Here is a 16,221-nt window from a genome sequence, read left to right as displayed (position 1 = left end):
ATAACAGTTCACTAACTGTGTGAAAGAGCAACAGGAGAAAAAATAACAGTAAATAACCACCAGCAAAATCACTAAATCTCATGGACCCCACAGGAACAAGACTTAAGAGTTCAGGCCAAAGTCTAATCTACCAAGTTTGGCCTTGCAGGTTTTTGCAAACCTCACAAAGCAAACTAATTTAGTGGGAGTGTATGGAGGGGTTATTTGTTTTTATAACATCCTTTAGTTATAAAATTAAATTTTCTCTTTTGAACACTTCTTGAAGAAAATAGTTTCCTTCAAGGAACAAAACCCTCTTGACTTTCAAGAATGATTCCTTCTTTCATTCAGTGTTTTTTTGTTCTGTGTGATATCACTGCAGGTTACTTACATGGTATTTAAATATTACACTACCTGTATTAAGTAAAGAATTTATCAATTGTCTGATCATCCTTACTATACTGAAAAGGTAAGAACATGATACCTCAGAATACCAAGCAAAAAATGACATCACATTTTTTGATAATCACTCTGTATTAGAAAAATCATTAAGATCCATTTAAACCGAAAAATATTATTCAAAGAGCTTGCAGTATCTGTGCAGAGTATAGACTTTGGATTAGTTTGAAACTAAATTAAAATGCTTGTTAAAATCCAATGAAAATACACTGGATGAAAGAAAGAAAGAATTAAATGCTTTTAAAAGGTGTCGTGACAGGTTCCCATGATAAAGAAAGTGTGATTATAAAATTTAGGAACAACTACAACTCATTTCATATATAGTAGCAAATTTCAAGTTCATGACATTAAGTAGAAGCAAGAGCTTTCCACAGAAGTGTTGAGTCAATGAAAAGTAACAGCTGGTGATATGTGAAACCAATGAAGTTGCTGAAAAGAATAATTTTTTTCGCCTTCAGTGTGACTATAAAAAGAGTAGCATGTATTGCTCTAAATTTGAATAGACAGTCTTACATTCTCATGCTCTTGATCACCCACAGTCCTGTCGTTAATCTGTTGACTGTCTCTTCAGCCATCATATATTCAACCAAACACCCAATGTTTCCAAAATGAAAAAAAAAAAAAAGGCAGAATGCCACATCAAAAAAGTCACAGTGTATCTTCAACAGGAATAATTTTTCTTGGCAGCACTTTTTCTTCTTTCTTGGCAGAAATTCAGTAACATCAGAGACATCAAAGTATATTTTTGTATTTGTGGAGGATTCTAACCTGCATAAGCAGTTAAAGACTAAATTAAAATTGCTTTTCTTTTTTTTTTTTTGTCTGATAACAGCTATGGCACTGAAAGACTGCTTTAGCACAACAGAGCAAAAGCACTTTTAAACATTTCTAAAAGTTTTGGTTGTGATACCAGACTTGACTGAGCGTTTGCCTGTACCATTTCATAACCATTTATATAAGAGCCATGATGTTGCCTTTATTTCTTTATCTAATGACCTCTATCTTTAAATTCTTATTTTTGTTTTGTTGATTTTTTTCAGTTCCAAATAATTTCTTCGGATTAATATGATAAATAATTCTACTACGAAAATAATGCATTTCTAATCAGAATGCTTGTGAAATAATTTAGTAAACCAGTTTCACTTTTAAGCATAAAAGTTCAATGCTAGATTTGGTAGGAGAGTAGGGAGAATAATATCATATTAGCATATTTTAAGGCAACAACAAAATTATAATTTGACAAGAGTTTGAACTGGGGGAAAAAAATTCTAAACCCACTGGCCAGTTGTGCTTAAATGAACGCAGATAAGCAAATAAAAAGGTAACAAATTAACAACTTAAACTTCTGTAAGAAAAATATGTAAGTACTTTTTCCTGTATATACACTGGCTAAAAAAAAAAGCAAGTTTCTCACCAACAACCTATGTCAAATCCAAAGCACAGATGAATAAGAATTGGTGCTTTATCAGCAGAGGAACCTATTTGAAAAAAGTAAAACATTTAGACACTGAATTTCCTGGTTAAACAACATTTGAAAAAGCATGTACAATAATCATATGTGCTCTTGGTGGACTGTTGTAGTGGGGATTCCTACAACACGTATATACAGCGAGGCCCATGGAAAAGAAATATAAGGACCGATTCTTGGTAGATGTTTTCAGAGAGATGTTTATTGTCCAACCGCATGGCCGGTGACTGCTGAGGAACTGCCGCAATCACAGGACCCGAGGGTCCTTGCTGGGCAGGGGAACACAAAACAACCAATGGGGAACGAGGCTGACCAGGGGCAGGGAAACCCCATGTCTCCCCCAGGGCCCCTCTCCCAGGACCCCACGCCAGAGGGCAGGAACGCCAACAGTGGACTTGGCATTAGAAACTGAGTAAGTCTTTCATTGTTTTTGTATTAGTTTACAATGGTATAAAATAGTTCTGTAAAAATACTCTCTTGGCCTACTTTTAAAAAACATTTAGACCACTGAAATTTTGAGGTTTTCTTCTTCTTTGAAGGATTTCCTTAATCTCCTTTTCAATCTGCATATGCCATTCACTTAATGGCTTATTAGGTTCCTTTTATTTGAAGATTTAAATTCCATTTTCTTTGTTCATAATTTTTCCTCATATGACACTAGCCTGTTTGAGTATTCCACATTATATTGATTTTTAATATTCCAGTACTGTAACCAAAATCTCATTATGGGAAGAGTAGTGAAAAATGCCTGGCCGTTCGTTATAACACTTCTACAAATCCTGCAAAGGCCTTGATAAAGTTTCAATTGCTTTCATTTAGTATTATGAGCTCAGAAATTGTCAGATGCCGTCAATAAAAAAAAAAAAAAAAAAACCCTTGGAAAAAAAAGGCAAGTACTGAAATGTCTGTGTTGTTTGAAAAATGCTGGACCAGTCTACCATTTTTCATTTTCAATATGAGATACAAAAACCACCTTAAAAACATCCAGGATTTTTCCACAGATGTCAGGAAGACAAGGAAAAATTGCTTAAAATAATAAACACAGAAGATTCCATTATGACATTTTCTGATCGCAGCATTTCATTCTATTCCACCTTTCTTTTCTTTGTAAAGTCCTGTCAGAGAACACCCTTTAACATTTACCTTCACCGTAAAAATCCTCAACAAACAAACCAACAAAACCTACAAAACCCCCCAAACTTACTTAAATGTTGTCACAGCTCCCCAATTAGTTAGTAAATAAAATAAATGCCCACATTGTACAGCAACTTAGACAACTTAGAGCAAACCTTAGTAAAATTCATACCAAAGCCACAGTTCAATGTTCTATTAGCCATTAGAAGAGAGACACATAATTTTTACTGCCAGATTTCCATGGGTTTAGAGAATTTTATTTTAATTTATATTGTACACTATCCTGCTTTTCATATTTGCTTTAAAACTGGTTATGAAAATTAATAAATTTTCCGCCTTTTTCATTTCTTTGAACAATGGCAGTATATTTATCTGTTCATTTCTGAGTAACTCCAGAAATAAATTTCCTGTGGAAGGCTAAATCCCAACAGCGTATTTTGCGTTTGGAGTAGATGCAGAAACCTAGTTTATTGATAGCTGAGGTGGACCAGAGTGATATGCCTTACCAGGAAACTGTCTGAGGAAAACCAACACTGTTAGACAAACAAAACTATAAAGCAACAACAAAGGAAACATCATAGAAGACTTGATTTAGACTAAGAGACGTGTAGTGCTGGAATAAGTTTGAACATAACAGGGTCTAGCAAATGTTCTCCTATAAGACCATATGTTTAGAAGCTATCAATAATCATTTAGTAAAAGATATATTAATCTAAAATGGGATTTAGAGATAAGGCACCACACCAAAAATTCAGAAAGTATGTGATTGCAGTTCGATACTCTGATAGCTAGAACATCTAGCAGTGATGGATTGCTGGTTCATCCGGGGATTTAATGATCCTATTTTCATTCTCAATCTTTTGGGAAATAATACTAGGTGTATTATTTCAGTCAGTTCATAGTACTGAACTTTATGACATTCAACAAAGTTAGTGCTTCCCTTGGCAAGGTGGATGGAAAGAACCTGGAGGCCTTGGGAAACACCAGCTGAGCATGAGCCAGCAGTGTGCCCAGGTGCAGAGATGGCCAACAGCACCCTGGGAGTTATTCACAGGGACATAGCCAGGACCCTGAGGGGAGGGACTGTCCACCTCTGCTTAGCACTCCTAAGTTCCTGTCTGTATACTCCAAGCTGTGGGATCCCTCCAGCACAGGAAGGAGGGAGGGCCTTCAAGACGGCTGAGGTCTGTGACACTTTTCCTGTGAGGAGAGGCTGATCGACCAGGGCTTGTTCAGCCTGGAGGAGAAATGGCCTTGGGTGGAAATAAATGCAGCCTGCTGGTACCTCTGAATAGTTTATTGACAACATGGAGTTACCTTCGCTGTGGTGCACAGTGGGGAAATGAGAGATGACACGCACAGGGAAAAACAGTTGTTTGTAAGGAGACTCTTTCACCCTGCAGACAGCCAAGCAGTTGAAGAGACAGCCCAGAGAGGCTGTGCTCTCTCCATCCTTGAAGATTTTCAAGGTTCAAGATTTTCACGATAAAGCCGTGAACAACCTTGTCTGAGGAATCTTCTTATCATCCTGTAGTTTCAGAGGGAATGGAAACTAACCAAAATTCCCTGATAAATGTGAGAAATGAGACAACTCTTAAAAAGATTAATTTATTGAAAACAGAAAAATTGAAAAATTACAGAAATTAGAAAAATATAAAAATTTGGGATCTTATGGCTCAGTAGATGGTATGCCCCAGGAGCGCAGGGATGTGAGATCTTCTGGCTGAGACAGCACTAGACCTCAGGTAGAGAGAAAGAACTTGCAGTGCTGGGCTGACTTTAAAAAATTACTAAAAGCCCCTTAAAAGGGGTAAGGCTTTGAATGCCCCAGCACCGATGTCTCCCACAGCTGGTCTGGAGAGAGCAAGAGGGGAAAAGAGAGACCCCGCCCCTCCGCTTCATCCTTTTTATAGTTTTTGCTCCGCCCCCAGTCCGCCTACAGCCAGCCCACAGCCCGCCCCTTCGGTCCAAGGCGATTGGTGCTTTCCCTTTGATGGATCATCTCCGTCCACCAATGGCTCATCGTTGTCAAGGGGGGGATGGTATTGGTCGAGATAAGGGAATACAACGCCTTCATTAAAATTCAGGTATTCAGGTTGCCATGGAACTTGCCTGCAGAGTAATGGCTGTGGCTAAAAATAGCTGCTGGCTATTAAGACTGGGTGGGGTTTTGGCCTTGGAATCAAAATGCAAGTGAAACACCTACAAAAAAGTATTAAAATACATCCAACACACCTCAAAACACTTGTAAAAGTATACAGTAAACACAGGAAAGGTAACTCTTATGGTGTATAGGTGGTTTGAAGTTTGAGAAGGGGCAAGTTTGTGATTTTTAACTGGGAAAATTTTAACTGGGAAGGGTGCAACTCTCTTAATAAACTACTTTGAACAAATGAAAACACTGATAATGGAACTGGATTTTTGTACCTAGGCTGATGGGTTAATTGTAACATTCAATTTAAAAATATTTAACTCAAAATTAATTAATTAAAGCACTTAATATGCAAGACCAAGCACAAATAGGGATTTCATGTATGACAATAAACATCTAGATTTTCAAATGAATGCTGTGGAATCTGAATGCCCCATTTATTTGAAGCAAACTCAATACCTTTTTCTGTACTTGTGTTAGTGAGGAGGAGCTAACCATTGAGACATTGTAGGACCTAAGTTGTAGGTGCTTAATTTCTTCATTAGATCTAGTCTTAGTCACCATGGCATGAAGGCTTTATGGCATTTGTGTAAAGGTCTTATCCAAAGGAAAAAAAAAAAATTCTCTTTTTGCTGTCACTGTCAATTTAAAAAGCAAATTTGCAGAATAACTTGTGCATTAATGCAAAGCCTTGGGGATATTTACATGAACCCTTTAAATTAAACCCTTCAAATGAACCTTTTTAATCCTATAGAACTGACAACCATACATTTAGCTAAGTTTATTATTCATGTCATAATGATTTATGGGCATTTTAACAAGTTACAGCCCATGTGTTATGTTGTCATGTCTTTTTGAAGATCAGTAACCTGGATTAGCTATGCAAGTGTATGGATAATTCTTGTAAGATGCTTAACAAAAGACATCTTTTAACTCAGGATTTCCTCCAGCTGTTTGATCAGAAACCATGTTTCTGTCAACAGTTGATCTTTAAACTGCCGATTTTTCTTCATGAAAATGAAGGGATGTTTGTTGCACAGCTTACGTTTATTTCTTGTTATTATTCTTATTCCTATAAACCTGTAAACTAGCATTACTTCAGCATTATAAATGCAAACTATGTAATTTTAAACAAGATTTTCTCTAAGAAGATTTATAATAAGTAGCTTGTTAAACTGTCTGTGAAGTGTAGCTGACAAACCTAAGAGTTCTTGTTAGCAGTTAATTCTTTCGGAATAAGTAAAATAAGGTATGGATTTGGGAGACAGACAAACAGAGGAAGACAGACACAAAAAGAAAATACTTAACAATGGTATGTTTATAGACCAATCTAATTTTAAACTTCAAAAATGGCATCAGTGATATTTGTCTTGCAGTTAACACAATATATAAATGATGAATATTGTATTTTTTATTAGAATAGTTAGACAGACTAAAAATTCCAAGGGTTCTAAAGGTCCCTGGCTCATTCCCCGTTTTCAGCACCAAAAACACTGTGGCCTGTTGACCCTGGCTGTATGCCAGGTACCCATGAAAGCTGCTCTATCACCTCCCTCTGCAAGTGGAGAGGGACAGAAAATACAGTTAAAGGTTCATGACTGGAAGTAAGGACAGGGAGAGATCACTCATCGAGTACAGTCACAGAACAGTCTGAACTTGGGGATATTACTTGAATTTATTACCAACAAAATCAGAGCAGAATAATGAGAAGAAAATAAATCTTAAAAATCTTCCCCCCACTCCTCCCTCATTCCCAGATCTACCTCCTCCCCACGAGTAGTGCAGAGAGACACAGAATGGAAGTTATGGTCAGTTCATCACACATTGTTTCTGCTACTGCTCATGGAGAGGAGTCCTTCCCTGGCTCCAGTGTGGAGTCCCTCCTACAGGAGACAGTTCTCCATGAACTTCTCCAACATGAGTCCATACCACAAGAAACAGTTCTTCACAGACTGCTCCAATGTGGGTCACTCTTCCACAGGGTACAGTCCTTCAAGGACAGCCTGCTCCAGCGTGGGTCCCCCATGGGGCCACAAAACAGGAAAATGTCTCCAGTGTAGGCTCCTCACTCCATGGGTCTGCAGTTCCCTGCCAGGAGCCTGTTCCAGCATGGGTTTCCCACGGGTTCTCAGCCTCCTCTCAGGCATCCACCTGCTCCAGTGTGGGTCTCCTTCAGGGGCTGCAAGTGGATTTCTGCACTCCCATGGATCTCCATGGGCTGCAGTGGCACAGCTGCCTCACCATGGTCTGCACCACAGGCAGCAGGGGAATCTCAGCTCTGGTGCCTGGAGCACCTTCTGCCTCTCCTTCTGCACTGACCTTGGTGCCTGCAGAGTTGTTCCTCTCACATGTTCTCACCCCACTGCTCAAAAACTTTTCTGTTTTTAATGTTACAGATAAGCGAAGCCTTACAGAATAAGGGCCTGGTTGCCTTTGTAAAATCATGGCTAACTCCTTGTACTTCAGCTAAGTGGAGAAGGATTCCGGGTAATGACTCAGGTGGAATAGAGGTGGAAAACAAGTTATCTAACCGTAGAAAACAAGTTATATAACCACCACGTGTTCACATCTTGGTTTATGGTGGTTGGTTGAATTATACTTGTTTGGCTTTAATGGAATGTTACTGACAAAGGCCTAATTACTTTAAAAGTCCTGGTTTTGGCAATAAGGTAGCTCCCTTTTTGCACCTGCCTGAAGATTCTGCTTCGCTTCTTATTGTAACATTTTACTTCTTAGATATGCAACCCCAGAAGTGCTATCACCACCTCTGATTGGCTTGGCCATGGCCAGAAGCGGGTCTGTCCTGAAGCTGGGCACTGGGTCTGTCAGACACAGCAGAAACTTCTGGCTGCATCTCACTGATGATATCCCTGTAGCACCACCCCCCCACCTCCCCCAAACCCCATCACACAAACACAGTACAGTACCCAATGAAGATCCATCAAAAAGGTTTACAACAATTATAGTTTTAGTTTTCACCTAGGTACTTGGTCTTTCACATTTTGGTTTTTAACATAATTTAAATTTGCAGCAGCCATTGTGCATTTAAAATGTGTGATATTTTATCTCATGCTGTAGTCAAACTGACTCTCTAAATAATGGGTGAGTGGAACACACCTCACTGTGATAAAATATCCCATCTGGCTCCTCTGGGGTTTGAGAATCTCCAGCCCAGCCCACCAATCTCCCTCACCCACCATTGACCTGATTCTGAAATGTAGCCCTGGCTCTGTGCTGGGAAGAGGGGAAAATGCCACTGTTCTTTAATGAATGTTAGTTTGTACGTACATTTAATGATACATAGAGAACTGAAAATGTCAAATGAAATGCTACATATATAGAAGTTGCTTACATTGTGTGGCATTATGCTGGAGCAACAGTCCTTGAAAACTATTCCAGGGAGCAGAGTACTTACTCAAGATACTGAAGAAACATCTCCCCTGCCATTCACAATACTGCAGTCTCCAAGGTGAAATAAAATTATTTTAACAGCAGGCACTGAAAAAGAAAGTTGTTCTGAAAACTCATGTCCTATCTGCCTTTTAATGCAACAAGCATCAACCCAGAACTGTCATACGGAAAAGAAAGAACCAGTGAGCCTTCTAGTCTTCTGCTGGTCCCCACCTGTTCCAGGCCTGGCTGGTATAGAAGTAACTTTCTTCTCAGGAGCCAGTGTGGTGCTGTGCTTTGACTTTGTGACTAAACAGTGTTGATAACACAGCAGTGTTTTGGCTATTGTTGAACAGTACTTCACAGTCAAGGCTTTTTTTTTCTCCCACTCTGCTCCCCCAGTGAGTTTGCTGGAGGTGAGCAAGAGGCTGGGAGGATACAACTGCAACAAGTGATTAAGCAATATTCTGTACCATATGATGTTGTCTTCAAAAAGCTCAAAGAAACCAAATAAAAAAAAAAAAGCAGGGATGTTGATGGTTAAAGCATTTTCTTTCCAAGTAACTGTTACGCATTCTGAAGCTCTGCTTCACAGGAAGTGGCTAGACCTCTGTCTGCTGACAGGAAGAAAGAAATAATTCCTTTTTTTCTCTCCTTGCACATGTACCTTTTGCTCCACATATTAGACCTTTTTTTTTTTTTCTCAATCCATGAATCTTATCACCTGCCTTATTTTTCTCCCTGACACACAGCAGAAAGGAGTCAGTTCCATTAGATGAGGTCAACCCACCAAACCAAATACTGAGTGGCCCATCTCTGTTACTGAAATATGGATAGAAGCAGACTCACAAGGGAAATGTCATTCACATAGAAATAACTAAAACTGAAGACTAGAGGTTTAGAGTGAGTAGAGACATTTGCATGTCTTACCTACATGCAAAATCTAATGTCTTTTAACATATGATAGTTTCTCTAAAACATTGTAGGCCTGCAAACGACCCTTACAGAGTGATGGCTACTATTCTGAAGAGCATATTTGCTGAGATCTTTCTTCCTTTATTGTCAATAAACAGAATATTTTCACATAATTTACATAATCAGTGATAATATAGTTACAGAAAATTAAAGTGCTACAAATTTGATATAATCTGCCACAACTAAAGAAGGAAGCCAGCTATAGCTGAAGCCAAAGACAAACAGAAGTACACCACACTCCAAAGTCAAGAGTATCTGGTCTTTTGAACTAAAACACTGAAGCTGTTGCCAGACTGTTCAGCCAGAGAATTCTGCACTTTTCATTCAAGATCAACTTATTAGCCCAGAGGAAAGGTGATTAATGGCCAGTCATACCATGAGAGGAGAGAAGAAACTGAATGGTGTGAAAGTCAGCTAGAGCTGCCCTAGCAATCTGATTGATTCCATTTCAACTAGTGCAAATTGTCTGTGTTGTTACAGGTAAGATGACTTAATTTGTCCAAGGCTGTGAGACAGAATATCTGCATAGAGATCGAGAGGGAGGATGATGGACACTCCAGTCAGGAAGAAAGAGAAGTGCTGGAAGCGAGGACCCTGTTTTTGTGACTAGCACAAAATGTGAAAGTGGCATTTGATGTAGAAGAGGTGAAGAAGGACATAAGTTTTCCCTCTGTAACTGGTACACATCTCTCATTCAAGCGGTCTACTAGTTTACTCCAGGACTGGGATGTTTTGTTTAGGTATTCCCTCTATGTGACACACGTCTTATTTCCAAGTCCACCCTGGTGCTATTCAGTGAGGGGATAGTATTTCAAAGCCTTTTTTTTGGTGGAGATGAGAACTCTACTCTCCCATGCTACAATTCTTCTAAAGCCATTTTCACTGAAGAAACAAATATGAAAATATTTGAGCGAATGTATTTCACTGGGAGAATGTATACCAAATAACATTATGGATTTCTCCTGGGCAAGAAAACACAAAATGATTTTGATTTGATACTGCACATAACATCTAAGCAGAGACTAAAACAGAAGGAAATCTCTTCATCTTATGTCTTTTATGCAACATAAATTTGGAGACTAAAATTAAAAATTAATGATGTGTACGTTTATTTTGTTAATGTATATCTAATAACCGAAATTCACAGCTAGCAGTACTATTAACTGAAGTTGTCTACACCTTAAAGAAGACAGAATTTGGTTTTGACATAGTCACAGACACTTTTGAGTCAGCTTTTAAATTCTGTATCCTGCATTTTCAAGAAGAAAAATACCAGTTATTTTTCAGTTCAAAATAATCTAATTTTTAGTCCTTTTCAGCAGACGTAAGTGTAAAAAGAAATAACATCACATAAATTAATAATGAATTCTGCTCACTTCTATTATTTGCCATTGTAGCTGTAAGAATTCATCACCACAGTATCTGAGCATCTTAGAAATTTCAGTGAATTACACATAAATCCACCAACTTGTAGGGTGCTTCTGTTATTCCTGTTTCACATTTCTGGAAGATAATGGACACTGAGATTGATAAGACTGATTTTTCAGAGGTGTTTAGTATCTGGTTGGCCTACCCATTCATTTTATTTGGCATTGCAAATCATAGGTCATTATTTTTTTATCTGTAACTTAAGGACTTTGAAAATACCATTTTTAAGAAACTTCCTGACTTGAGATAAATTTCCTTATGCATTTAAAGCTTATTTTGCCAAAATATGAGGTTGCAAAGCATGGAGAGTAACAGAGGACTTACCTGTTGACGTCCAGCTTGTAGCTGGTAGCTGCTAAACCAGTCAGAAGCAGGGAATAAAACATAAAAGCATAATTAAGCCTTTCTTTTTCTTTCTTCTTCTTCTTCCTTTTTTTTTTTTTTTTAATTTGGAAACACACATTTTCTTCCCTGTCCAAGAAGAAATGTTATGCCATTGAAATGATCCTCATTCTCAAAATACATTGCATTTATTTTAAACACCTTTATCACATTATCTTATTATATAACTGATACTTACAGATACTCCACTAGTGCTCAGTCACCCTAAGAAAGTTGATAAATGAGACAGAGATCCACTTCTCTACTTTTTCTCATGAACTGAGATGTTAATGCAGTCTAGTGCAAAAGAGAAACAAAGGGAGGAGTTAAAGACATGAAAGCCAAGAATTTATTTTCCATTCTTTACACAAAACATTCAGCTCTAAGTTCAATACTCATGTAGCAAATGAATGTAGCATCAAAAAATGTTCTGATCCCTTTTTTTCTAGAGATAAGTAATATTGACTGCATGCAAAGATAATTTTTCAGGCTCCTATTTTTTTCCTAAAGTGCAATTTCAGTAAAACTGAAATTCTACTGGCACAGTAGGATGCACTGGCAGTTCAAGGTTGCAGTTCTAAAATAAACTTATACTGCTGTTAAAGCACAAATCTGCAAATCTCATTTCTTCTGGCTTTGTCAGAATTAGCCACAGAAATAGCTTTATTTGAGTAACATATTGCTTTATCCTATTGCTTCATAAAGCATCCTGTCACATTACAAGCAGCTATGCAATTTCTCCTTTTGTCTCATTGTCTACATGGATACAAGTACATTGGTTTCTAAGGAACTACATCTCAGGTAATGCACAGATTGTGCTATTATCTTTTGTGAACTGAGGACTTACCAAAAGAGCAGACTGTCCCTCTATACACAGGTTTGGACCACATTTGAGGGTAATGTTTAAGTTTGTACAAAAAACTACACACCATATTGTTGGTTAGTTGAAACAAGAAAAACTGAAATAATCAGAAAACCACCCAGAGCTAATATGCCTTCAAGAAAGCCTAATGTCTTCTGTTTTAAGGTAGCGTGTATGTGATTTTATTTCCAGGCCTTAAGGCATCAGTTCTTTGGCACCATTGGCATCATTATTAGTGAACTATATCTTACCAAAAAGTCTCATATATTTTTAAGATTGCATTTCCCCAAGAAAAAGTCACAAACATAAATAATTCTTTGACTATAGTTACAGCAATGAAAACATCTAGGAGGTAGTCATTTCTGTTTACAGGCCTAACCACAGCAATTTGTATTAACCACCCAATATTTTATGTGACACATAAACATACAGAAAAATCTGAAGTATTTTCAAAGTTTTATGCTGACCTAAACCCTTCATAATAGACTCTATTTACCTAAGTGAGAGTCAATTTGGAATTTATAATGAAGATAAACAGTGTAAGTAAGTTTATAATGTTTTGTTCTTTCTAGTTTTGCATATGGAAAGACTACAGGTAAGAGAACTGAGAAAAACTGTGATCCTGCTGCATAACTGAAAATTTAGCAGTAATACCCCATCAGAGTGGGTGAACATTCACATCTATTTAGCCTAACCTCAGAACAGATGCTGAGAATGGAAGTTGCACAGGGTAGAAATTATTACAAAAACTGCTGTCGTAATGTAACAGATAAAAGGCTCAGTCATCAAGTATTCAACTACTTTGAAGACTGAAGTCTTCAATACTGCAAAGCCACAGATTCTTACTTTTCTTTAGCAACAGTTGACACTTTGAAAAGTATTGGTTAAGACTCGAGCAAAAAGTTTCAAATTAAATTAATGTTTGGTTTGAACATGTATTTTCATTATGTACCTCTAGAAGGAGAAAATGGTGTATTGTGAAAATGTAAGCAAAACAATTTACTATCAGACAGTAAAATACTTAATATTTATGTAAATATGAATATAAGTAAGACTGTAGTGTACAGAGTACAGCTGTCACACTGGAAAAAACAAGGAAGCAATCCCTGGCTATTCTCTGCACACCTCACAATGTTAAAACCATGATGTGACATTCTGTCATCTATATCCCATGTACTTTTAAAAATGTCTAAGAAAGATCAGATGAAGAACTGAGTTACAAAAAGATGAGAAATCCAGTTTATTTTTATATTATTAAGGATTTAGTCTAGTATTTCTGTATGGAGGAAAAATGTTTCCTCTTCTCAAATAAGTATGTCTGTTACAAATGTGGTCCCACGTGATTTCATGTTTGGACTTTGTACTAAAGGCATCCAGATGGTGTAGTAAGAGAGTGTTCCAAAAATGTAACTGGCATCCTTGCTGGCAGTGACAGCTTCCAGCGACTTGAAGTTGTAATTTCCTTATTCAACAAACAGAGAGAGTTTTGTGACAACACTGGAGAAAATGAGAGTCTTTAAGAATTTATGACATGGTAATCTTCACCTTTTCCATCCAGCTGAGAATGTTCCCTTTAGAGCTAGAGAGTAGTTATTATCACACACTGCCCTTTTCTTTACCTTCCTCTTTCATAGGAACTGTTTCTAAATCTGTCTGCTCACAGAAAGATAATCCTTCAGTCAGGATAGGGAAAAAAATGGCCATGATTACCCTCTTGGGCATATATCCTTCCTTTTATTACATTTCTTCATTTTAACTTTACTAGGGTCATTATTATTGCCTCATAAAATATGGCAATGGTACCATTATTGCTCCTTCTCCAGAAATGCTGTAGATGTTGATAGCACAGAGAAAAATGAGGACACAGATTTCAACACACTAAAATCAATTGGAAATGCTTTCAGGTTAGCTGAGAAGCAAGCATGTAAATTATTAGAGCAGATATGGACCAGTTTCCAGGCTGGCTGCAAACACTAGAAGGTAACCCACCCATACACCTGGGTTTTTTAACTTGTCCTTGCTAGCTGAATTATGTCTTCAGCAGTATGACCAACCAAGGAGTTTGAAGCCTCATTTCAATTTTTGGAGAACTTCAGACCCTTTATGTATAGTTTTTGTAAAGCTTATTCACTGTCAATCTCGTTGCCATGATAAATATGATTGCAAGGTTCTGCTCAAAAATATTCTACAATCAATGTAGGAACAGTTACATATCAGTTGATTTTGACTGCAGAAATATCAGGTAATAACTGTCCAATACTCATGCCTATGCATGACTCAGTGACATGAGAACATTTTTTACTCTTCTTTACATGATGTTTGACATTAAAAAATGCTGCCTGCTATTCAAAGGTATTAATTAGTTTGCCTGAAAAATGTTCCAAGAAAGATTAATTTGGGGGGTTTTTTTATATTCAGTGTGAATGTAAATATCATTTATTTAAAGACAAATAACAAACTTTCTGGCCTTGTTTATATTTCATAATAAAAAAAAAGGCCACAGACCCAATTTTCTTCTCTGAGGCACCTTTAAGTAATTGTGTTCAATCAACATATCTTGTTTTCTGAGCTGACTATATTAGAACTGGCTTCATTCTTATTTCATTAATTGATACTACAATGATTATTTTCCTAACCTTGAATGCCACAATAAGCCTATGGGTTAAAGCCTATCTGGTTTACCAAGGACGAACTTTAGAGAAGTGGCAGAAGAAAAGGAATGCCTGTGGAATGAGATTCCACAAAGGCTCCGATAAAACACAGAGTACCAGGGGCCTGATCAGAGGAGATCCTGTTACGTCCATCTGCTAATTCATGACTGACTCATCATTTTAAGGATGAGTTTTCCAGAAGGTATGGAAATTATCTTACAATTTCACTTGGAGCAAGTCATGTTATTAAGAACAACAAGCCTCTGTTTGGTAGCTTTTCAGATTTTACCGTGTTTCTGAATATGTTCATATAATCATCAAATACCTGATATTTTATCTGCTCTGCACATTCCACCCACTACTGCTTACTGATACCAAGAAGCAGGGTTAGGAGGGACATATCCTGTTCTGGTAGCAGGCTTGTATGGTATATACCCCTTTCCTTCAGTAACAGATGGTAATTTGTTTCGTTATTCTGTGAGGCACAACAGTGGGACAGATTGCTGTTGTCAAATCATCATCAGATTTATTACAGGAGGTTCACATTTTTACTCAGATTATATTAGTGCTTTATTTCACTAGTAATTCCATTGAAACTGATGAAAAAAAGGTGGGTAAAGTGCTAAGTCTGAGAATCTGGCCATAATTTCTTCTATCTGCTCTTTCAGCACTTTAGATTATGAAGTGTATATGACAACATTCAGAAAAAAATAAGTAAAATCAAGAGTCAGAACCAGTAATAATTAAGGTCTTCTGAGGTAGGTGACAGATTAATGTATCATTTGAAAGAAATAAAAGTCATTAACTGTTCAGTTGACACACACCAAAATATTTTCTCTAATCAAGTGTACCTGTTTTGTCTCTAGCCAAATTAGGCTGTCACATTGAATCCTTTGAGAAAGTTACATATATTGGCAGTGAAATAATGGTCCAATCATGTAATATATGTCAACCCTTTTTATTTAACCAGCATTATTTGCCACATTCTGTAGAAGTTCTCCGCATTCTAATGCGCACCTTAGTGAAAGTTTTACTCTCACTTCACATTAGCTTATACAGCTATACAATAGAAGTATTACACTCATACTTCTACTGTATTGTGTTCAGTGAATAAGGAAATTAAGTCTTGACTATATGCTCTATTTGTCTGACTGAAACAAACTGAACAATACAGAAAATGGAGTAAAATAGTCTGATGTTTCAAGGCAACTGCTTTTGCAAAGTAAATGGGAGGAGTTGCATATTCACTTGAGAAAAAGAAATGAAGCTGATTTGATTTTTTTCCATCCTTTGTATGGGGTAATTTTTTCATTCTTATAGAGATCTATTCTATTAACATCAA

The sequence above is a fragment of the Coloeus monedula genome, assembly GCF_965178545.1.
Source record: "Coloeus monedula genome assembly, chromosome: 1".
Classification (NCBI taxonomy): domain Eukaryota; kingdom Metazoa; phylum Chordata; class Aves; order Passeriformes; family Corvidae; genus Coloeus; species Coloeus monedula.
The sequence above is the reverse complement of the archived record's forward strand: the minus strand, read 5'-3'. Positions refer to the sequence as shown.